The 27,070-nt window shown below is 32.4% G+C and overlaps 1 pseudogene; it reads right to left on the bottom strand.

The window, feature by feature from the left end:
- Window positions 1–4,173: 4,173 nt before the first annotated feature.
- Window positions 4,174–25,644, bottom strand: LOC144374825 (son of sevenless homolog 2-like; annotated as a pseudogene).
- Window positions 25,645–27,070: the final 1,426 nt, after the last annotated feature.

The raw sequence follows: 27,070 nt of genomic DNA on the forward strand, positions 1-27,070 counted from the left end.
GACTTTTAGGGACTTTTAAACCCACTTTTCCAGGAATATTTGACCTTTTTAAAAAATGTACCCATATTTTCTCAACCAGACACAAGACCAAGTCTCCTGATGACTCTTTTCTTGCATTTGGCTCCTGAGTAGGTAGGTGATGATGTACCAGAGTGGGAAAACCATAAAGCTTTGCTTTTCTTCATTTCTACCTCCAAGAAACACACATTTTAAAATCTCTAATGATCAGTTATTTGTATGATGCCCTTTGTTAAAGGATAACAATGTGTCCTCTACAATAACAACCAAATAACAGGTAAGAAAATCTCTATACATGATTTTACTTCAAAAGAATCCAACTGGCAGAAGGAGACACAATTGAAAATGGGCAAAAAAAAAAAAGTGGGCTAACGATGAGCCAAGACTGTTCAGGAGTTGATAAATAATAAAGCTGGGTTTTGAGAATCTGGAATTCTTACATAGTTTTGTCTACTTTTAATGTTTTAAAATTTCCAGGAGAAATGCTAAATAAGTTCATTTTATAAAAATGTTTAAGGGTATTCAAAAAATGTCTATTGACATTATCAAGAGGTATAAATCTTTAATCTTAAGCATGTCCATGCCTGTTTACCAACATGGAAATGCTTTCAGCTGTCCTAAATTGCAAACAGTTGGGAAAGTCTCTTAATTTCTTATAGAATTGATAAATGATAAATAAGTTGTTTCTATAATTAAAAACAAAGATTGGCATAAAGTCTTATATGTAGGTCTTTCAATTCAGAAACCCCCTTATTCTCTGCCTACCTTTGTCCTAATATTTGGGTTTAGTAAAATTTTCCATTCTAAGACCTATACTCATGAAAGTTATTAAATGCCATGTAGAGTCTGTGTTTCTCAAAAAATATCAAATAATTTAAGCTACTAGTGGATCAAAATTTTTTAGGACTGGATTTTGGATTGAGGATTTTAATAACATCTTGTCTGCATTTTAAGATGACATTTCTTTTTGCAAATGTAATTTTAAAAGTTCTAAAAACATACATTTAGCTAGATGTAGTTTCTTCATTAAAAATGTTAGAGATTTTCACAGCTGTTATTTTCCCAGTATGTCTTTCATGGTCACATTGATCCATCTTTTCCTGTGTCCTTTCCTTTAACTTTCAAATTAATCCTTTTGCAAGATGTTTGATGACAATCAACTGTTCTGTGTGTGCTATAATAAATTCTCAAATAAAAGAATAAGCAGAAATGGAAGCATCAGTCTTCAGGATAAATATGGAATGTCAGTGTTTAATAATCTTGACAGGGTGCATAAAATGTCTTGGGAGACTGTGTACCCAGAAGGGAGACTCAAATTTGATAATGTAACATATTATGCAAGGTTACAGTAAAATATTTTATAAAACTGTGTCAGTGAATGACCACCACCAAGAGACACATGTTAAAAAAGATCAAATTCACATTAGTAGTAACATCTTTATCTGAAATTTTATTTAGAAAGAAAGCACTTTTAAAATGTCATCCAGTTTATATTAAGAGATGTTATATTACCTAGACTATGGTAATATCCTCCTAACAAGTTTGAAGTCAATGAGTGAGAAGTTTCATGTTCATAATCTTTTCTTTTTCATACAAAAAGATCTAATAACCATAAATTGTGGCAGACTGATAGTCCTCTATTATTGATTCTTGAAATTCACTAAGAATGAAAAACATTCAGGATACTTGAGTCTAATGGATTCTTCCCTTGATTCAAATAGCTTTACAAAATTTAAATTCATGATTGTGGCATCACAAAAACAAAGCACATTAAGTATCTCAGAGAATTTATGCCTTTTAGTATATTGTCAAGTAACCCAGCCTAGCTATATAAGCTGATTTTGGACAGAAGTCAGTGTCCAAGAACATAAGTCTTAGTCAAAATTCTGGAAATATTCAGCTTTAATGGTATCCAAGTGAGTGCCTGTATTGGTCTACATTTTTATTATTATTAAAACAAAACAAAAACAAAAGAAAAAATACAGAAAATGAACTCAAAATGAGGAAATTTTTATTTTGGCTCACAGTTTTGGATGTGGCAGTCCATGGCTCATTGCTTTGGGGCCTGTGGCAAGACAATACATTTTGATGGGAGCATAAGGTGGAGTAAGTTGCTCACCTCCTTGTGGCTGGGAAGTAAAATAATAAAAGGAGGGTCTGGGGGTTCCAATATCCTTTCAAGGACTTGCCACCAATTATCTAATTTCCTTCCATTTGGCACCAACTCACTATCTTGCAGTGGTGCTGTGGGTTGGAGACTAAGCCTTCAACTTACTGGGCTTTTTGGGAAGACATTCAAAAACCAAATAGCAGTGGCTTTCTATCAGGGGGATTCTAGAGAAATTGGGAATCTTTGTTACTGTGAATTCAGACTAGCTTGGTGATTTTCAAAGGAAAGACATGTAAGAGTTGCCAAACTACCATATTTGGGAGAGAAAAAAAAAGTTATCCTGGGATAAAAGTGAATAGAAGAGAAGTGAAAAAAGGACCCTCTCTATGTGCCTTCATAAACCTCATTTATTAGTTAATCCATTTGGGTGTTTATCAATTCATCATGTAGAGTAAAGTAAAGGGAAATGTTCTAATTCTGATTACATTTAGATCAAACATAAGGGAAAGGGCGAAATTATAACTAACAAAATGAGAGAGAAAGGGACCCACTTGAAAATAGATGTAAAGTAGTAAACAAGTTATTCTTGAAAGAAAAATATTACTTGTGTCTTGCATAGGTTATTGATAGCTAGATTTTGCTATTTAATTCCTCAAAAAAAATATATCAGTCATATCATTCATGCTTTTAGTTTGTAGACTGCCAGTAGAGTTTATAAAATAAGCAACTTCACTACACGCTCTCTAAAAACAGTTTCAAGATCTTTTCTGTTAAATATAATAAAATTAAAAAGAATATTCATAATTAATTCATAGTTTAGTATCTAGTTTAAAACAAATGAAGTAATCTACATTAATACAATCTTTTTATTTCTAAAAATCTATTAGTTGCATACAAAATTATAAATTGGCTTTAATGATTCAAAAGGTCAGAACTAGCTACAGGTGCAATTTGGTTTAATATGTGGAAAAGCCTTCTAAAACCTTAGTTTTCTGGCACAGTAATGAACTACCTTAGCATGTATGAGGTTGTTGCCATGAGAATTATACAGAAAAAGACTAAAAAATATTGAGTGTGTTGATGGAGGGCCTTCTACAATGCAGACAACAGGTACTTTCCTTCAACATCTCTTTCTATCCATAATTTCATGGATGAACAGAATTCAGAAAAATATTATAACTCAATTACATTTACAATTACAATTCACCAGCATTGTCCCCTATAACTTACTATTTGATGATTTTGCACTTTACTTGCTTACCAAAAAAAAAAAATAGTCCATCATAAAGCCCAGAACAACTCCATTTGTTCTGATTTTGAAGAATTCTAGTACTTAAGAAAAAATAAAGATATTTGATATTTCTTAGCAGGCTAGCCATAATAAGATAGAATTAGGATGTCTAGTATCTAAAAGATAAGAATTTCTAATATCTGAATACATTTTAAAAAGTAAAATTACCCTCTATTTTCCTTCTTAAGAAGCTATTGTATCCATAGAAGTTTGTTTACAAGTGGTATGTATGACAATGCAGTCTCCATATTTCATTGTGAAAATTTACATTAATTATACAAACTAAATCTGCTGGAAAGAATTCATGAAGAAAACATGTAGAGTTACATACTGTGACAGTTCCTCGGGTTCATATGTGTTGGTGACTATAAAACTGAATGATATTCAATTTTGTAATGCAATACCTTGGAAGAAAAAATGTTTATCAGGAATGTTTCAAAGTATAAAATTTTGAGATGTGAGATGTGAAATCAATCCTTGAAAGGTGAAACTGATGGAAAGATTTTTGGAGAAAACAACTGGATTAGATTGTAACAACAGATTCTTTGAATTTTGGTAGGTCATTCTGGGTTCGGTATCCTTTCCCATAATTCTGGGGGCACTAATATATAGCTGCAGAATACGGACAGCAAGCCCATAAATGAGCTGCCTCCTGAAATGAAACACAGGGCTATTCTTCCAAATTCTTCTTTCTGTGATTCCAAATATAAAATAAAAGAAAGGACAATGATTTGGCTGACATTTAAAAACAACTTTAAAACTCTCCAGTAATTTCTGCCACTTTTCTCCTCTTACTGAAATTGTTCAAATCTTTCCCTTTCTTTTTTAAAAAATCATTATTCCCTTCTTCAGTCTTCAGAATATTTGTTAAATATATTCCTAGTGAAAAAAATATTTAAAGAAAATTTATTTTAAAATTGGTCATTTAATCAATCATTTGGGAAAACAATCTTGTAAAACTAAAAGACTTACTAGCAATTCCACTCCATAATGTTGATAAGGCAAGGCTCTGATAGACTTTATGGTTATGATTAATTCTCCATTAATTTTTTTAACATAGAAAAAATTTAAAATAAAAAGAAAATAAAGGCTACTAGTCTAAGAAATAGCAAATTGAGCTTTCCTAAACCGTGTTTATAAAGTCTAAATTATAAGCTTTAAATCGAACCAAAATTTTTAATGCTTGATTTTATTTTATTTATTTATTTATTTTCACATTACAACACTTTCAAATTTTTATTGAGTATGGTCTTATTACCTCTGTAATAATGCTTGATTTTAAATATTTATTTTCAATAATCTTTAAGTGATCATCAATATCATAAGCACTGCTGATTAATAAGAGTTCAGACTTAAATTGTTTTCTCAGAGCCCATGATTTAGATTTAAAAACCAATTATATTTTAATCTTTCACAATAGAAACTTTAATCTCCTTTTTTGAATAATTACTAATATATTTAAATTAGTAGTTATCAATTGATAATTTTGTTCCTAAGAGTGTATTGGAAATGTCTGGAGACATTTCTGGTTATCATGATGTAGGTGTTACCAGCATATAGTAAACAGGAAACTTGGAGGCTACTAAACATTCTACAAGCACATGACATTTACTCATTTATTTGATTCATATGCCAATAGTGCTGAGGTTGGAAAACCTTGATTTAAATAAATTATACAATTTCAACAGTTTAGTCATACATCACATTATTATATTTATATAAAAATGATCTATAAGGCTAGAATGGAGGGGCTAGGAATATAGCCTAGTGATAAGAACAGGTTCTTAGCATGTGAGATGCCCTGGGTTAAATCCCCAGCATGAATGTGTGTGTGCCCGTGCGCGTGCGCACGCACATACACACACACACATACACACACACACACACACACACACAGACTAGAATTAAGCTGAAAAACTGCTGTAACATTATAGTACAATATGCTACTCAAGAGTTTGTGGTGATGCTGTTGTAAACAAACACACTGTTGCTGCCCACCATATTAAAGTATAGCACATAAAACACACCACATATACGACAGTGGTCCCGTAAGATTATAATAGAACTGAAAAATTCTCATTGCCTAGAGATGTAGCTGTCATGATGCCAACATAACACATTTTTCAAGCCTCCATAAACAGACCTGTCAGAAAAGTATAGCATGTTTGTCTATGAACAGTACTTAATACTTGATAATAGTAATAAATGACTGTTACTGGTTTATGCATTTACTATACTACACTTTTTATCATTACTTTACAACAAAAACATTTACTACAAAACAGTATTCAATATTATGCCACCAGCAGCCTCACATGTATCATCTATGTTGAATGCATCAAGAGATCACATCAAAGCAGAGGCACACACCTAAAGTTCCAGCTACTCAGAAGGCTGAAGCAAGAGGATTGCTTGACCCAGGAATTTGAGACCTGCCTGGGATACATAGCAAGATCCCATTGCAAAGCAAAACAAAACAAACAGGCAATGTTGAGTAATTGATTTATACCATCTAGAATTGTGTGAATACACTGTTTGCAGAACAGAATTGCTGCCTACTGATGCATTTCTCAGAATATGTCCTTGTCATTAAGCAATGCATGAATGTATTTAAGAAAAGTTCACTTTAATAAAACTTTGCCTAATATATAACAATTCTGAGTTTACTTTTTATTAGTGTATTAAAATTATACATAGTAGTGGAATTAGTTGTTACATGTTTGTACATGCACACAATAATATGATTTGTTAAAAGTTGTTCCAATTTTGAGTTTTAACAAATCACTTAAAAGCCTTTAATAAAGAGAAAACGAACACTGTAGATATGACATAAATAGATAAAAACAATAGTTACCACTCTCTGAGTGCCTGTTCTGATAGAATTTGTATTAGGTTGTATAGATAAAATATTTTTAATTCTTACAACTCCATGAGGTAAGTATTATAACTTGCATTTTACAGGAAAATAAATAATAGAGTTTTAAGTTTTATTTATCAATACAGATGAAAATAGACAAGGTAATATAAAATATGAACAACTGACCTCTAAAGACTGGCCTCTTTGGACTATAACACATTTTGCCTCAAAATACAATATCCATCTTTAGTAACTTACCAAAAAAAGGCACACAAGGTGGATTGATTGACTTCAGTTTTACTAGGTATTTTTAAAAGTGATCTTGACTTAATTCCACAGCTTCATCTAAAATTTTCCATTTTCTTTCCTGTAATGCCTTAAAAACATATAAAATGAGCATAATCTCCGTTTATAGTTCAATCAAATGTATGGATACAGAAATTTAGAAATTATAAAATTTTGCAAACATTTGATATTAAATATTTTAAAAAATTAAAATAAGAGAGGTTATCCTTTGGGCATTTGCCTAAAGTGATTTTTCCTCTTTTTATCTATAATATAAAATCTAAAACCTTAAATTTTTCTAAAACAAATTAGAAGATTAAGCAATCAAAAAATTTCATCCTCAGGACCTTGATAGTCATAATTTTGATTAGCCAGAGTTTCAAGTCTTAGATGTAGGAAGCGAGAATCATAATTGTTCAGCATTTAAGTACTTTTCCACTGAAAGGTCTTTTGGGGACAAGGGTGGAGTTTTGGTAAAGAGATGACTACAGGAGGGTAAGAAAGCATTAACAAATTTAGTTAATGTAATAAACATAGGAATTTCTTTTTAAATTTCATTGTTAGATTTTCTTACTAGATGTTAGTTTATAACTTGATAAGAGCAAACATTATACTTGAGAACCATTCAATATATTTCCTTTAAGTTATGAAGAAAGAGTGCACCATAGCTTTTATTCAAATCTATCCAAAAGTCCTAGCTAAAAGGGACAAGAAACAAAATAAATAACTAGGAATTGCAAAGAAAAGGAAAAAAAAAAGAAAGAAAAACGTCACTATTTACAGAGATTATGACTATCCGCAAGGAAACTCCAAAACTCTATCTGCAAAGTGTTAATAAGAGAATTTACTAATGTTGCTGTGTCAAAAATCAACTAGATATGAAAATCTTTCATCAATAAGGAAAATAATTTGTTTAAAAAGTGTAACATAAATCTAACAAAAAAAGTATGAAGTCTCTATCAAGAAAACCATAAGACAGTATTAAATGGGTAAATAAATGGAGAGATATACCATGTTCCCAGTTGGGAAGACTCATGACTGTAAATTGACACTAATTGATTTTACAGATCTAATGCAACTTCTATTACAGTTCCAATTTTCAACTTGGCAATGGTGGCACATGCCTGTAATCCCTACAACACAGGAGGCTGAGACAGAAAGACTGCAAATTCAGCCTCAGCAATTTAGCAAGATCCTCAGCTACAAAGCAAGACCCTGTCTTAAAATAAAAAGGGCTACAAATGTGACTCAGTGGTAAAATGCCCCCTGGTTAAATCCTCAGTACCAATAATAATAATAAAATCCAATTTTTAAAAATGAAGCTTAAAATTATTCTAAAATTTATATATGAAAATAAAGGGCTAAGACCAAGTCAACCTTGAAAGATTGCTAAAAGATCTGCTATACTTTCTTTTCAAGAATTAGTATACAAGTAGGCTGGGGTTGTAGCCCAGTGGCAGAGCACTTGCCTAGCACATTTGAGGTACTGGGTTTGATCCTCAGCACCACATACATCTACAACTAAAAATAGAAAAAAATATAAAAAGACCAGAAACAGGACTACACATAAGGATACTAAATATATGACGGCTGATACTATAGGTCAATGGGGAAAAATGAATTAACAATAAATGAATGCAAACAACTGGGTAGCCTTATGGAAAAAAATGTAATAGTAGGGGTTGTGGCTCAGTGGTAGAGTACTTGCCTAGCATATGTGAGGCAGTGGGTTCAATTCTCAGCACTGCATACAAATAAATAAAATAAAGGTCCATTTACAACTAAAATTTTTATTTAAAAAAAATGAAATAATATTCCAACCTCACCCCATATTCAAAACTCATTTCCACCTAGAGTAAGGATTTAATGAGAAAGATAAAACATTAGGATAATGGGGGGGGCAATTAAAGTGGAGAACAAAAGCATTAATAACAAAGAAAAAAATAAGTAAATTTGACTACATTAAGAATTCTTGTTCATCAAAACACACCACAAAAAAGATGAAAAGGGGAGCTTTTATCTGGGAAAAAAATAAATGATGATATTTTAGAATCCAGAATATAAGAGCATTTGTATATAACAATTTAAAGTTAAAAATTTTCCACAAGAAGAACGAAGAACCAAATAGAGGTTCAAACTCATTAAAAATCAGGAAAATATAAAACAAAAGCACAATAATGGAAAAGATAAAGGCCTGAAAATATCAAGTATTGATGAGAATATAAAATAACTGGATTTCATACATTTCTGATGGGAGTGTGAATTGGTACAATTACTTGAGAGAACAACTTGGCATTATCTAGTAAAGTTGAAGACATCTATATCCTAAATTCTACTTTTAGAGTAATATATTTGGGTATATCAGGATATATATAAAGAATGTTAACAGCTATATTGTTCATAACAATTCCAAATGATTATTAACTAATTAAAAAATGATTAAATTTTGGTAAACTGATTTCTATAAGTATGATATAGTTATGAAAAAGAATGAACTATAGCTATAAACAACATGGATCAATCTTAGGAATACAGTGCTAAGAGTCATTGAAGAATTATAAAATTAAGAAACATGCAAAATAAAACAATATAGGTTAGATAAAAGCAAGAGAATTAAAAGCCTAAGATTCATTACAGTGAAAGAATGGAGGGGCTCTTAAACTGAATGCTAGGTACACAGATATTTTTATTCTTTATACCTTATATATAATTATAGAAATACTGTCAGGCTGGGGATGTGGCTCAAGCAGTAGAGTGCTCGCCTGGCATGCGTGCGGCCCGGGTTCGATCCTCAGCACCACATACCAACAAAAGATGTTGTGTCCACCGAGAACTAAAAAATAAAATGAATAAATATTAAAAATTCTCTCTCTCTCTCTCTCTCTCTCTCAAAAAAAAAAGTAAAAAAGAAATACTGTTGTCCAATAGTTTTTAAAATGAATGCTTAGCCTGTAAAATGAATAAAGTGCCTCAGAGTTTTTCAATATCTGAGTTGAAATAATTAATCTGAACAGATAGTTAATTTCTTTAATATATAAAATTCATAAGTAAATAAAATGCGAATACCCAAATAGAAAAATTCAAACATAAAAATATTTTTTCTTCTTCTCCCTCCAATCACAACCCACTAAAAGAATTAATGAAGAAAGACATATTTTTCCACACTATTCTTAATATTCATGCAACTCCACTTAGAGGTTTAGGGTTTGTTCTGTTTTGTTGTACTAATATGGAATCACACTATAGTCATTCAGAACTTCCTTATGATTTTTTCCCCATAAATATCACATATATTCTTGCAAGATAATGTACAAAAATGACATCATTTTTTTCTATAGAACAATATTCCATGTTATAGGTATAAGATAATGTATTTAATCATTCTTCTGCTGATGGAAAGAAGAATATTTCTAGTTTTCTGCTACTAAAATAATGCTAAAATAACTATATCTTCATACATATAACTTTATACTGTGGTGATTTTATTTCTTTAAGATTTTATTTATTTAATATTCTGGGTCTGAGAGTATGTGTACTTTAAATTTTAACATACATTGCTGGGTTGCTTTCCACAAAGGTTTTACAAATTTATATTCCCAAAGGCAATATTAATATAGTTGAGTTTTTACCTTGTTAGCTTTCACTTAGAAAAAGTCTTTCATAGTAAAAACACAGGAAGACCCCATAAATTTGGATTGATTTGTGAGTCTATATATCAAGGCAGTATAAAAATGTTTAAATTAAAAAGCAGTCAAAATAAAGAGACACTGAAAAGATATAGTTTGACTGTCTTCATATCTTTAATATATTAAAAAGTCCATAAGTAAAAATGCAAACATCCAAAAAAATGAAAGAAGACATGAATTAAATAAATCATAAAAAAATAAAAGTGACCAATAAATACATTTTAAAATATCCAATATCACTAGTAGCCAATAAATGCATTTGAAAATAGCTAACATCTCACCACTTTTTAAAAACACAAGTTTAAAATGAGAATTTTTATTTTTGGCTGATAAAGTCTTTAAAGTTTTCAATACAGTAATACCCAGAATCATTTATCATATTTTTTGCTAGAAAACACTTGGCAAAAGTACCATCTTTAGAAACTTCTAAGGAAATAATCATATTCTTTTTTTTAAAGAAAGAGAGAGAGAGAGAGAGAGAGAGAGAGAGAGAGAGAGAGTTTTAATATTATTATTTTTTTTTAGTTTTCGGTGGACACAACATCTTTTTTTTATTTTTATGTGGTGCTGAGGATCGAATCCAATGTCCTGCGCATGCCAGGCGATTGCGCTACCACTTGAGCCATATCCCCAGCCCCAGGAAATAATCATATTCTTAAAAATACATCTACATATGGGTGGTCTATGATAAATTATTTGTCACAACAATAAAATCCAAAATAACTTAATTGTTCCACAACAGAATGATGGAATAAATTATGGTTTATGTGTGAGACAGAAAACTATGTAGGCATTAACAATCTTGTTTTTGACAACAAACTAAAACAAAGTGTTAAAGAGAAAAATATGTAGGCTACAAAAATCTACTTACAATATAATCTCAATTTTGTTATTAAAAGACATAAAATCTTTCTATACACTAAACACATTATTTTATAATTTAAAAGATAAAATTTTAGAAAGGGTTCTTTCCATATTATTTTTTGACTATATCTAAAGGTGACACTTCTCAGAGGAAGATACACAATCTATCAACAAACATGAAAAAACGTTCAACATCTCTAATAATCAGAGAAATGCAAATTAAAACAACTCTAGGATTTCATTTCACTCTAGTCAGAAGAGTAGTTATCAAGAAAACATGCAAAAATTAGTGTTGGCAAGGATGTAGAGGAAAAGGCACATTCATACATTGCTGGTAGGACTGCAATTGGTACAGCCAATCTGGAAAACAGTATGGAGATTCCTCAGAAAACTTAGAACGGAATCACCATTTTGACACAGCTATCCCACTCCTCGGTCTATTCCCAAAGGACTTAAAAACAGCATAGTACTGGGACAAAGCCACATCAATGTTTATAGCACCACAATTCACAACAGCTAAACTGTAGAACCAAACTAGATGCCCTTCAATAGATGAATGGATCAAGAAACTGTGGTATATATACACAATGGAATATTACTCAGCAGTAAAAGAGAATAAAATTATGGCATTTGCAGGTAAATGCATGGAGTTAGAGAATACCATGCTAATCGAAGTAAGCCAATCCCCAAAACCAAAGGTCGATTGTTTACTTTGATAAGTGGACACTAATCCATAATGGGGACAGGGGGATGGGTTGAGTGGAGGAAGTTTGGATTGGCCAAAGGGGAAGGGGCATGGGAATAGAAAAGATGGTAGAATGAGATGATCATCATTACCCTAGGTACATGTATGATTGCACGAATGGTGTGATCCTACTCTGTGTACAACCAGAAATGAAAAATTGTGCTACATTTGTGTACAATGAATCAAAGAACATTCTGCTGTCATGTATAATTGATTAGAAAAAATAAATTTTTTAAAAAAGTTATTTGTGTGATTATATTTAATATCATTTGTCATTTATGGGAGACTATCAAAGTGCCATTGAAGAAATTCATGTGAAACTTTATTATATTTAGGTTAAGCACATTAAAAAGAGGTACAGGTCCTATATTCTTTGACAAATCCTAAACTTACTAGTATATATTGATATATTTTTAAAAATACCTTTAAATTTCTATATTTAAGTGGAAAATATGGATTCATTCAAAGATAAATTCAAGCCAGGAGTGGTTGTAATCCTAGGTACTTGGGAGGGTGAGGCAGGAGAATCAGAAGTTTGAGGCGAGCCTCAGCAACTTAATGAGGTTGTAAGCAACTTAATGAGACCCTGTCTCAAAATAAAAAATAAAAAGGGCTGGGGGTGTTGTTCAGTAGTTGAGTGCCCCTAAGTTCAATCCCTGGTACCAAAAAGACAGGCAGTAGGAGCAATCTCTTTGATATTCATTTTATCTTTCCCCAAAAGGATGAAATATTTAAGCCTAAAACTTACCTCAAAGGTATGGTCTAGTCTGTACACTGACACTGAATTTACTGCACTGACTATCTCCAGTACACCACTGAAATTATTCAAGTCTTGAAAAACTTGCAGAATTTCTATAATTCTACTTAGTACTGCCACCCGTTCTTCAAAATTTTCTGCTTCCACAATGCATCTAATAACAACAACAAAAAATCCATGGCTTAGAAAAGTTTCTCCACCTAACTTAAGAAATAAGAAACTTCTTTAGAGCCAGAATTCAAGCTTAAATAGGACTTATTATGATGATGATTAAGAAGCAATAATAAAGAATAAACAAAACTTACTTTTAAAACCACAGGGTGAGGTTTCTGGTATGGCGAATCATTTTTAATAAATTTGGAGAATTTATCTCTTTATCTTCTTTGGTCCACACACTCCCTACAAGTTCAGAAGGCTGGACTTTCCTAGAAATAAATTTTAAAAAATCAGTACAACCTAATCTATCTATAAAGGATTAGTATCAAGATTATTTAAAGATCTGCTAAACTTAATTTAAAAACTGATAATGACAAACATGAAAAAATATTTTCTCTCAGGAAAAAAAAAACTGCAATAAAATTCCATTTTATTATTGCCAAAGCCACAAAACCTTAATAATATCAAATTGGTAAGAAATGATAAAATAATCTCCAACTCTAATATGCAAGTAAAAATTGATACAATCACTTTGTAAAACAATTCAGCAGGATCTTCCATTACTAAAGATATACATACTAGCTGACCCAACAATTCTATTGCTAAGTACATTCCTATGTAAACTCTTACAGAAAGTTACAAGTACTCATTCACAAGACTGTTCACTGAAGCACTATTTACAGAAGGTAAAATGCCAAACAATCTACCAGTTCACCAAAAAGAGACTGAATAAACTGTGGAATACTCATAGAATGGCTAAAATAAGTGAACTAGAACTATATTCATGGACTTTAACAGATATCAAAAAGAATATAAGTAAAAACATGATGCAGAATAAGTATGTTTAAAATGTACAAGCCAATACTATATATTATTTAGGAAAATGTGTGTGTGTATATAGAGAGAGACAAACAGAGTAAGCATCAAATTCTGGGTAGTTGTTATTTTTTTTTATTGTTGGTTGGTAGTTGTTATTTCTTGCGGGGAAAGGAGAGCAATGAATTAGGGAGAATTATAGAATTTCAATTTCATTTGTAATGTTTTTGTTATACATGAGCACTCATTACATGGCTGCTTATCATTAGGATAAATTCTCTAGATATTTATATTTCAAATGAGGGCTCCTGGATACAGAAAAGATTTTAATGGAATGATAGTGGCAGGGGCTTACTGTTGAATAGTTGTTACTATTGTAGTGCATTAGTCTTCCTACCATTCCTCTTGTGAAGGATTGCTCATCCTTAATCTAGGTCTATATAGCAACATGTTAGAAGACTTACCTACAGGACATACTGTGATTAAAACTGCTATGAGCTTCCCTCCAAACCCAGGAAAATAGATGAGATATTTTTAAGCTGTCATGATATGTAGCAAAATGTTTAAAAAATAGGTAAGAGGTATGCTCAAGGTTTTTGAAAATAGACCAAGAAATAACAATTACCTACCTGTAGAGATAAGATTCCAAAAGTGTTAGCTGACGAGCAATTTCTATTGGGTGAAGTGTCATAAGATCAAATGTTTCAAACTGCCCTGGTTTACTGATATGCCATTCAATTGGTGAAGGTGGACTTTCAAAGGTAATATTATGGATTATTCCATTTGCCTGAGCTTGCTTCTTCCTCTTGATGATCTTAGCAATTGACTCTACCCATTTCTTCATAGCTTTCCCTAGAAAAAACACATACTTAGAATGTCTTTTACTTGACAGACATAACTGTAGATCTTCATATAATTTTTAACGTTCACTCAACTTCAACAATTATCAACTCATGGCAAATTTTTGCTTCATCTAACCCAAATCATGCCATTTCTTCACTCTGTTGTTTGTTTTTTTGGTACTAAGAACTGAACCCATGGATGTTTTCTCACTGCACTACATCTCCAGACCTTTTTTGTTTTTCATTTTCAGACAGGGTCTTGCTAAGTTGTTGAGGATCTCACTAAATTGTTAAGGCTAGTCTTGAACTTGTGATTCTCCTGTCTCAGTCTCCTGAGTTGCTGGTATTATAGGCATACACCATTATACCCAGCTCTAGTTATTCTTTAAACAAATTCAAAAATCATATCATTTTGTCTATATTTAAGTCTTTTTAAAATAATCATTAGGTCATTATGACATATAAAAAATGAATCATTTTTTTCTTTTTTAAAATTTGTTTTTAGTTATACATAACAGAATATATTTTGACATACTAGATGGAATATAACTTCCCATTCTTGTGGTTGTACATGAGGTGGAGTTACACTGGTCATGTATTCATTCATATATGAACATAAGAAAGTTATGTCTGATTCATTCAACTTTGTTTCCTATTCCCATCTCCACTCCCTCTCCTTCATTCCCCTTTATCTAATCAAATGAACTTTTATTCTCCATCCCTGTTATTGTGTGTTGGCATCCACATATAAGAGAGAACATTTGGCCTTTGATTTTTTGGCTTATTTCACTTAGCATAATGATCTCCAGTTCCATCCATTTACTGGCAAATGCCATACTTTCATTCTTCTTTATGGCTGAGTAATACTCCATTGTGTATATACACCACATTTTCTTTATCTATTCATCTTTTGAAGGGCACCTAGGTCGGTTCCATAGCTTAGCTATTTTGAATTGAGCTGCTAAATTTCTTTGTCAAAAAGTGAGATCTTAAAATCTTCAAATACTTGGTTAATACTCAAATTTCTATCTCTTAAATATTTTTCTTATAGTTAATTTTTTTAAAAGGACATAAATAACATTTACTTAATTATATTTAGTCCATATGTCCTAAGTTTCCTTAGGACTACAGGTTCTCCCTTTATGTCTCATTTTTGCTTGCAATTTATTTGTTGAAGAAATGGAATTGCTTGTATTGTGGTGATTCTTAAGTCTGTCTTGCCAACTGTACCCCTGTGGTATCATCTGCCATGTTTCTCTATCCCCCCTATTTTCTGAAAACCAGAGACATAGAGATTGATGTTTTTGTTTGTTTTAGTATTGGGGACTGAACCCAGGAGCACTTAACCACTGAACTTCATCCCTGGCTCTTCTCTTTTTATATTTTATTTTGAGACAGGGTCTTCTTAAGTTACTTGGAGACTTGCCAAGTTACTGAGGCTGATTTTTGATCCTCCTGCCTCAACCTCCCAAGGTGCTGGAATTATAGGCTTGTGCCACTGTGCCCAGCAAGATCAATGTTTTTACATGAATACTTGCCAAGAATACTTTAATAGGATTCTTAACCAATATCTTATACTGTTAGATAAAACACAAATGTTCTTAATATAACATATGTTTGATGACACATATTATAGCCTGGAATTTTATCACATAGGCTATGTTTGAAACTTCAAGTTGGAAATTCCTATCTTTTAGACACAAAAATGTATTCCTCTGGGGGCTGGGGTTGTGGCTCAGAGGTAGCACGTGCAAGGGCCTTGGTTTGATCCTCAGCATCACAGGTGCTGGATTTGATCTTAGCACCACATAAATGTAAAATAAAGATATATGTCCACCTAAAACTAAAAAAAACAATATTTTTAAAAAATGTATTCCTCTGGAATATGTTTCTAAGAGAGGAAATATTATTTTAAAAAGCTGATAATCATCTAAAATTAAAGTACCAGATTAAGGAGAATAAAAAAGCATAAAATTGCTGGGTGTGGTGATGCACACCTATAATCCCAGTGGCTGGGGAGGCTGAGGCAGGAGGATCATGAGTTCAAAGTCAAGCCTCAGCAACTTAGCAAGACCCTAAGCAACTCAGCGAGACCCTGTTTCTAAATAAAATATAAACAAAGGGCTGGGAATTAGGCTCAGTAGTCAAGTGCCCTTCCCCTGAGTTTAATCCCCAGTACCAAAACAACAACAACAAAAAGCATAAAATTATATATATATTATTTATTTAATGGAAACAAATGGCAAACTTGAGGGGACATAAAATTAAATAGCTTTAATTTATTAAAAAGGACTTTTGACATTTTTAAAAGCAATATTCTCCTTAAAAACTTAAAAGGGGGGGGGGCTAGGATTGTGGCTCAGTGGTAGAGCGCTCGCCTAGCACGGGCGGGACCCAGGTTCGATCCTCAGCACCACATAGAAATAAAGGTGTTGTGTTGTGTTCATTTACACCTAAAAAATAAATTAAAAAAAAAAAAACTTAAAAGGGGGTTAAGAGTATAACTCGATGGTATAGCACTTGCCTAGCACGTGCAAGGGCCTTGGTTTGATCCTCAGCATCACAGACAAATAAAAATATGAGAAGACAAGGTTCTAAGACTTTATATGGTTCTAAATATATGTGAGCTTACTGGAGTTTATAAAGATCATTCCAAATGTTATTTCAGCTTTTTAAAAATGGAAAGCAATTTACATTCTTAGTCATACAATTTTGAAAATAAGCTCAAATGCAACATAAGAGCCAATCAAAACTTTAAATAATATACCTCTTACACTTGAAATGAAGGATTCCAGTCTTTTAAGCAATTCCACATCTCTTTCAAAGTCATAAAAATGGTGTTCAACCCAATGGTGAAATACATTTAAAATCCTGGTAAAATAAAAGAATCACATTTTAGTGAAATCTTCAATTATACATTTTTTACTTCTATACTTCTTCATTATACTTCTTTCATTTTTCTAATGCCATGGTGATAGTTTTATATGCAACAATCAATATAATACTTAGAGTCTCCATTTTTAATGAATACCTTAAGTGCTTCAATAAGAAGAAGAAAATCAATCTCCAAACTGTACATTATTTTTAAATTATACTTTAGCCAGGAGTGGTGGCTAACACCTGTAATCCCAGCTACTTGGGAGACCGAGGCAGGAGGATTGCAAGTTCAAAGCCAGACTGGGCAACTTAGTGAGACCCTATCTCAAAATAAAAAATAAAGGGCTGAGGATGTAGCTCAGTGGCAAAGTGCCCCTGGGTTCAATCCCCAGTACTGCAAAAAAATAAAAATAAACATAAAAGTTATACTTTAAAATATGTATTTGTATAAAGATTATGGTTTCTGTGCTTAATCACCAATTAATGTTAAGGAAAAGTGTCTTTTATTTATTCATATATAGAAAATACATGCTCTATAATAGAAAAGCTATTTTAAGTTTTTAAATTGAAAAAGTATTTTAAGCTGTAAATTTTTAATGTATTTTTCATATAAAATGGAAAATTAACTAAGATTTATTGTATTTGGTTCTAAATTCAAGTGCTAGCCTAGTGTCGTTGCACATGTCTATAATCCTAGTGACTTGGGAGACTACAGGAGGAAGACTGAACTTCAAGGCTAGACTAAGCAATTTAGCAAGGCCCTAAGCAACTGAGTGAGACCCTGTCTCAAAATAATTAATAAATAAATAAATAAATAAATAGGGCTGGGTATGTAGCTCATTGGTAAAGCACCCCTCTGTTCAATTCCCAGTACCCCCCCCAAATAAATAAATAAATAAATAAATTCAAATGCTATCATCAAATTTCCCTGTAACCTACAAATATGCCTATAACCTTATTTCATTTTAAAAGACAAAAATATTTTTGTCAAGAGAGTGATTTTGTTTTGCATATCACAAAAATGATTACTCCTGATCTTGCAAGTATTTAATTATCTATACAAATATAAAATGTTCTCTACCAGAGACATCCTAATAATATTACTTTTCTTCATTACTTCAACAAATGGCCATTTGCAGGTTAGATTTTTATTTCCCTATCACAGACAACTATATTTCTCTCAGACTATGCAAGTACATTTAATTACCAGTCTTCATCATGCTATTTATATTAAAACAACGTTAAGTCATTATGGTCTGGTAAGTTCAGGAGCTTAGAAAATATATCAAAAGATCATAAATTGTTAGCTTCTAATTTCCACTTATATCAGTTCAAACAGTTCTGCTTATATTTTCTTTCTAGTTTCTATAGTATTGATGTAATTTTAAAATTACGATCAGATAAAAGAAAAAAGTCTAATCAGACTTCATCAAACTTAAAAACTTCATCTCATCAAAGTATCATTAAGAAAACTAACAGGCAAACCACAATCTGGGAGAAAATATTTACAAAACCTTTTTCTGACAAAGGACTATATCCAGTCCTACTCGATATACTTATACAACTTAGTAATAAAAAGATAACTCAACAAATGATAGACATGAGTCAAACCTGTTCTTCAAAGATGAAGAATGACTAGCCAATAAGAGACAGTAAAATGTTCTCAACATCATTAGTCAATAGGGAAGAACAAATTAAAACCACAATGAGATACCACTATACACCCAACAGTATGGCTAAGGTATGAAGAATAACATCACTAAACAATGGTGAAGATATGCAGCAGTGGGATGCTCATATATTGCTGGTGAGAATGTTCAGAAGAAGTTTTGACAGTTTCTTTTTAAAAGAAAACACACATCTACATTATGTCCTAGGTATTCTACTCTGAGTTATTTACCCAAGTGGGAAAAAAAGAAATACACACACCCACCCACACCCACATTCACACTAAGACTTCTAAGATAAAGTTCATAGCAAATTTACTCATAATCAAAGACTGGAAAAAATGCCCAGGTATCCTTCAATGGGAAAAAATACATGAACTGTGGTGTATTCATATAAGGAAATAACTATCTTAGTAATAAAATTTAAAAAAACATTGATTCAAGCAACATGGATGAACCTCAAAAGCATGTTGAGTCAGGCATGAAAGTTATAGAATCCATACCTTTCTTTCCCATACTAGTCAGAGTCACACCCACAACAGGAATGAAGTAATTCAGACTTGGGGATGGCACCAAAAGATCTCAGAAATTATTATCTTCTAAATTAACAAGTGAATTACAACTCCTGAACAGAGAGCAAGGAATGTAGCCTTTGAATGCTTCTTTAAAAACCCTTGTTCCCCCTGATCAGCAGAATCAAAGCCTCTGGGACTGGAGTCCCCTGTGTTTCCTTTTGCTAGCAAAGCAATAAAACTTCTCTCTCCTTTTCCTCAAAACAAAAACAAAAAAGTGTAAAAATCAATTTATACAAAATTCTAAGACAAGTAAAAGAGTCAATAGCAGGATAAATCAGAATACTGCCTTTGGGCAGTAGCAACAAAAATTGACTAGAAGGAGCACAAGGGAACTTTCTGGGTTGTGGTCTATCATTCTGTATCTTCAAAGGAGTTTGAATTACAAAGACATTAAAATTTAACCAAAGTACACTTAAAATGTGTGTATTTCATGTTATGAACATTTTAGAACAAATGAATAATAAATACTGAAATGTTATTGATATATAAGTTGAAGCATTTAAGAAATAGTGTATTTTGAAACACATTCAAAAGATTAGGTGATTAATGAACTGAGTGAAAAATGAAAAATAAATATATGTGATAAAAGTAAGTAAAATAAAATGTTAACAGTTGATCTGGTGGGTTTATCATTGTTCACTATGAAATTCTCTCAATTTTTCTCTTTTTTAAAATGTCAGAATAAATTGCTAAATAAAATATATTAGCTTACATTTTACTAAAATTCCTTCAATGCTCACAGAAAAAGTTTAACAAACTGGCTTGAATTTCAAAGCCATCTTCAACTCTACCCCAATATAGTTAATCTCCTCTATTACAACTTACAATACAATGTCTTCATTCCTCTAAGTTCAATTTCCTTACCTATTTCCTCTGCACACCATTCTCAATCCTGTCTTTTAACCTTTGTTCATACTACTTCTAGGTACCCTCCATACCTTCAATCACCTTTCTGCATATCTAAATTCTACACATCCCTTCGGGACAATCTCAGATTTTACCTCTTCTAAGATGTCTTCCCTAACTACTGGAGTCTAATCTTAGCTATTCCTGAAGTTTTATAGGGGTATATTTTTGTGAGCCATTGAACTATTCAAAGTAGTATAATGTATAACTATTTCATGTATATTTTTACCCCAATAAAATCATAATATTATGGAACCATATCATGACAGTCTATTATTTTTGTATTCACCATAAGTCGACAAGTATACAACTGAGAACATGCTTAGATATAAACATTTAAAGAATTCACATGACTGAGATCTAAGATCTTATTTCCTGTCTGCCCTATAATAGGGACCTCATAAATGTATGCCTCATTTGAGTAGATTAGTGCAAATGCATTACAGTTACTTGAGAAAAATTATTCTTCTTTCTTGCTAATGTAATGGGTAAAAAATCTCATTTTCTTATACAAAGAATGACATGTTAAAAGTTTTGGCTAAAAGACATATAGCTAGGAACACCAATATTCCTCTAAAATTGAATTTATTTATGGTAATTATCCTGGAAAATAATAAATCCAGTTCAAAACTATAATTTATTAGTTAACAGTAATCAAGGAAACAATATTTAGAAAAAATATTTACATCATATATAGTTAATATGATAACTCAATATCCAATGATAAGGGGTAGATAATACTTTAGTTTTCATTTGGATTATAAGAAGATTAAAGGAGCTTCCAATTTTTAATGCTTAGTGAAACAAAAACACAATGGCTCAAGAGGTCATATATGGTCCCATCCTGTCACTCCCTTTACATGACCCAAGTTCAAATTACTTAATCATACTAAGTTTTCCATTTCTTCATATAAAAAGTTAGAATAATCATTGTGTTGCACCATAAAAAAAATGTGTTTTGAGGATGAGATTAAAAAAAGATAAAGCACTTAGGGTAATATCTAGCACAGAAAGTACCTAACTGGCAACTCTATAATTAAATCTATTATAGAAATTACTGCAATGATTCCTTAGGTAACTTTACATAGGATAAAGAGTAGAAAAAGCAGTAGAACTTCCATAAATATTAAAAATTATAAAAAAACAAACAAGGACCAAGTACCATTACAAAGGGACATAAGGGAAATAAAGTGGAAAGCTGACAGTAAGCAAGCTTATATATGTAAGTTTTACTTATAATAACACACATTTATTTTGATCTGTAAATATATCACATGTCAGAGAGAGCTGATGTAAATAACATGGTATACTTATATAAATTTCTTCAGGATATTTATTTAAAATAGCTTCACAGTGAAAGAAATTTGGAAATTTAACTGTCATAAAATTAACAATAATATTTATATTTAATTAAGAGCTAAGAATTTTGTGTTAACTATATACTGAAAATGGCACATAAGAAATGTAATATTCAGGTCAAACCTAAGTTGTACTGATTGGACGTATTCCTTTCGGAATCTTTTAAGGTCTGCACTGATTGTCTGCTCACCTTTCTCTATTGCCAATTTGTCTGCTTCAGTAGGTTCTGGCTCTGGAATTTGAAATCTAAGAAGAAAACCAAAAGGACAGGAATTTGTTCATAAATAAATGAAAGATATTTTAAATACAACAACAAAAAAAATTGACCAAAGAATCCCCTTTTCTATCACTTTGTAGAAAGTGCAATTACTGTTAAGCCTTCCCTGCAGTACTCCATACTACACAAGTACAAAAATTGCCTTCAGCTATATGATCCTAAGATTTTATATCAAATCTTTATAAAAAGTTTTTTATGATTAGCATTAATCAACCAACAAAGGGTTCATGGAAAAGATCCAAGAAAATAATCCACAGGAATATAACTTCTTTAAAGATCATAAAGAGCTGGGAGATTTAGTGTATGCCTGTAATCTCAACTACTAGGGAGTTGAGGCAGGAGGACTGCAAGTTCAAAGTCAAACTCAACAATTCAGTGAGACTGTCTCAAATAAAATAAAAGAGACTGAGCATGTAGCTCAGTGGTAGAGCTCTAGCTAGCTTCTGCGAGTCCCTGTATTCAATCCCCAGTACCATAATGTGAAAGAAAGGACTTACCTAACCATCTATCCTTAATATTTATATCATAAAATGAAAGCGGACTAATCAATTTCCTTAAATACGTGAGTATGAAATTCAAAAAGGAAGCCCAAGATGAACTTTTAAATTAAGAACATAACCTAAGTGGGTAAGGTAAAAAATCAAAATTAAAAAACCAAAAACCTTGCCTAACCAGAGGAAATATAGCTATAATGTAAGTTAGGAAATATAGCTATAATGTAAGTCTAGCAAATATACTTTCCTTATTTTGGACACATAAATAGAACAATAGATTTTCAGAACATATTATACTAAGTCTTGTAAGTTTAATTTCATAGAACAAAATGGAAATAGGGGTCAAGACAAAATTTTAGTTAAGTTTATAAACGTAAAACAAAAATCATTTTGTAGTTCAGATTATATATGTACATATTCATATACGTGTGTGTATATACATATACATATACATATTTGTGTATGTATATATGTATTTTAGTACATTTTGTTTTTTGAAATTGGATCTCATTATGTTGCACAGGCTGTCTGAAATGATCCTTCTGCCTCAGTCTCCCAAGTACCAGAATTATAGACCCATTCCATGACATCCAGCCAGGTTCTTCTTAAACTACAAAGCATTTAAAGTATCACTAAGTAAAAACATTCAGTTAAAAAAATTTTTTTCAATTCAAAAAATGTTTAAATATTAATAAAGGAATTGTTTTTTAGGCTTAATAATAATACATGATTTATTTAAAATAAAAATTTTTAACTTTCAGAGATACACATAGAAGTATTTACAGACGAAATATGTTTTCTGAGATCTACTTCAAAATAATCCTGGGGGTAGAATATTTAAATCTGTAGGGAAGCAGATAAAACATGTGTTGATAATTATTGAAGTTAGATAATGGATAAATGGGTTCATTATATTTTCTGTCTACTCTTGCACATGTTTGAAATTTTCCATAACAAATTTGTTTTAAAATCAAAAAGTGGAAAATTTCCTTAAATAACAGAACAAATTTTACTATAATGTTGTTTTTTTCCTCTCTAAATTGGGTCTTTAAGGGGCTGGGATTGTGGCTCAGCAGTAGAGCGCTCGCCTAGCACATGTGAGGTGCTAGGTTCCATCCTCAACACCACGTAAAAATAAATACATAAAATAAAAGTATTGTGTCCAACTACAACTAAAAAATATTTTCAAAAACTGTATTAAATTGGGTATTTAAGATTACCTCTTGGAATATTGCTAATAGCCGAAAAGAACTATGTTACAAACAGCAAACACTACTTAAAAAGTATGGTAATACATCTTATGTAATGCCAAATAAATTATGTCAACACCTACCTGAGTAGGTACCAGCTACTAGGCACTTTGCAAGGTACAGAACAGTTAATTTTTTTATAAAATATTAATGCAAGTAAAATATACATGTTTTCTCACCATTCAATCAGTAAGCTTAGCAATTCCTGGTTTACAAAACGAACGATATGTAGTAAGAAAAGTATGAACAAAATTGGGATCTGAAAAGGTAGAGCATAAACATATTTCATGTTCAATTTTTCAGTTTAATTAATTCAAAATACCATATTTCCCTTCCTTTTTAGTTTGGTTCTTCCTGCCAACTGTGGTATTTTCTTGATAAATAAGGATTGTTTACAAATTTTTAAAATTTGCATTAATATGCAAATTTTATGAGCACTTATTTAATAACTAATCAAGTTAACAATATTTAATTAGCTATTTATCCCTTTTGATTCTGCAGTATTTTAATATTCTGGAGGCAATTCATTTTTTTTTTCCTGCGATCTTCTAAATAATTCTGGGAGTAGGTATTTAAATCTGTAATGAAACAGATGAAACATGAGTTGACAATTATTAAAGTTGGATGATGGATAAATGGGTTTATACATTATCTTTGAACACCATTTAAAAGCTTTTGGGAATTAGGCCCTAGGTAAGTACTCACAATGAGTTTCACATACCTGCATACATATGATATGTTAACCTTTCAATTAATTTCACCACAGTTCCTCATTTAATAATGGGGATTCCACTTCTACTTTGCAAGTTGTCTTCAAAAACAATGTTTTCCTTAGAGTCTTTTACCACAAAATGATACACATCTGGACTTGGTAATCTCAGTGGCTGATCATTTTCTTCTTTCAATAAAACAGAATCTAGCATTCTATCTAGAGTACTACGATAATGAAGAGAAATAATGGTTGCCATCCAATTATTTTTCTCTTCTGCAGAATTAGCAGCAAATATTATGCTGTCTTTGGATACTAATTCAAAAGCATGTCTGCACTCACAAGTATCTTCCTTATCACAGATTTGTACTTTCCTCATGATAAACTTCTCTTTTAATCTATATTCTGCACTACTATAACCTGGAAGCGGGGTCTGGCCATGATTAGGTTTACAGCTGATCATTAAGCCATCAAAGAGAAAAATATGTCGTTCATGTTTAGCACCAGTTCTTGTCAATGGTCCTTCCATTATAAATTCATTGCAGCACTGTCCAATATCTTTGCCTTCCCATCCATCTATGTTTTTCTGAATTTCTTTCGTTTTTTTGATGGCCAGGTGCTTGCTTCTTAATTGATGATTATAAAAAGGGCAAACAGGATCCCTAATAAAAAAATGAATATAAGATTATTCAATGATTACACAGTTCTAATTCCTAATTTCTTCAAGTGAGAACTATCTCAAATCAAGTGACAAAAATATTAAGTTGGAGTGAGGGTGTAATCCAGTGGTAAAGCACACGGTTATTAGAATACATGAAATTATAGGTTAAATCCCCAGACTTTCAAAAGAAAAAATTAAACATCCAAATACTAAATTTTATATACAACATTTACTTTTTTTCATTACTGTGAAAGTGAAGTACTACAGACTATATTTCAAAATTCCTAATGCCATAAGTACTAAAATTACAAAAGAATCCTAAATTCTTATACTGATTATACAATTTTTTTTAGATTTATTAAGTGTATCTTAACATATGATCTTCTTTCTTTTGTAAAAATTCAAGGTTGGGTTTGGCAGTCCCTGGCTGTTGCTTTTGCATCTCCCCTTTATTCCCTACAGCAGCCACAGGGCTGCTTCCTAAATGCCATACAAACAGCCTCACTCCTTTGCTCCAGACCCTCCAATACCTTCTATCCACCCAGAACAGAGCCCAGAGCCCTCATCATGTCCTACAGACCATGGGGTGGGAGCTGAGCAGGAAACAGGGTGCCCAGGCTCCCGAACTTGTTTTCCTGGGGCTGTCAACAGAGCGGGGATCCAGACCTCATCCTCTGGTGCTGCCCTGGTGGTGGGTGAGGTTCTGTCCTCTGGCACTGTCCCCAGAGTTTACCCTCCCATCTCAGCAGAACAGAAAGCTGGAAGCCTGGAACCTGGTCTCCTTTCTTGTTCATTCAGTGACCACCTAGCTGGAGGACTGGCCGAATGTCTTGCACAGACCAATGAGTGTTAAGTGTGCCTCCTTCCTGCACAGCAAGCCTAGGGCCTCACCAGGCGCAGAGCTACGCAGGGCCGGCTCTGCAGAGCATTTGTTTAGGAGGCAGGTGAGGCTTGGTGGGAGGGGATGTTCCCTTCCGCTCTCTTTCCCAAGTTGAGTTGGCATCTGAAAGACGTGCTTCCACATTAAAAGAAGGAGAGAGAAGGCCATCGTGGTGGTTACCCCAGCATCGATGTCCATACCTGCTGTGTCCGGCTGGTGGCAGGTTCTTAAAGTGGTCCGTGGATGTGCAATCACGCAGGATCAGGAAGCCAGAGAAAACCAAGGTCGGGAGAGGAAGGACATGGCCAAGGCTGTCGGGTCAGAGGGGCTCTTGCCTAAAACTCTCTGGACCATGCGTCTACATTTTTGCCAGAGTCTACATAAGAGTAATTTTTTTTTCTTTGAATTCTCGTAAGTTTTGTCTCATTTTTTTTTTTGGAACCATCAGAGGTTTTACATGTTTTACCACAAAAGCAGGAGCAACACCATCAAGTCCATGGTTAAACTGAGCTTTTTGTAAGACAGAGAAACAGGAAATAGATCGTTCTAAACACACGGAACTCTTCTGCAGATATCTTTTCTGGCATCTTGTTAACAAGAACAATTATGGTGAGCTGGGGATGTGGCTCAAGCGGTATCACGCTGGCCTGGCATGGATGCGGCCCAAGTTCGATCCTCAACACCGCATACAAAGATGTTGTGTCTGTCGAAAACTAAAACATAAATATTTAAAAAATTCTCTCTCTGTCTCTCTCACTCTCTCTTAAAAAAAAAAAGAACAATTATGGTGAGGGTCTTTGTAGAAGCTTAATTAAGATGCATTGGCGGAGAAGGGGGCGCCACTACAGGGCAGCAGTGAGGTCCCCCAAGAGGTGACTGGGTCCATAGGACTACAGGACATGACAGGAAGGCACATGGCTACCCATCTATGAAGAGGTGTCAGTGGTCACTCAAGGGAAGGGAGGTTGGGGTCCTTCTGCTGATGGAT

This window comes from Ictidomys tridecemlineatus, unplaced genomic scaffold, assembly GCF_052094955.1.
Source record: "Ictidomys tridecemlineatus isolate mIctTri1 unplaced genomic scaffold, mIctTri1.hap1 Scaffold_90, whole genome shotgun sequence".
NCBI lineage: Eukaryota > Metazoa > Chordata > Mammalia > Rodentia > Sciuridae > Ictidomys > Ictidomys tridecemlineatus.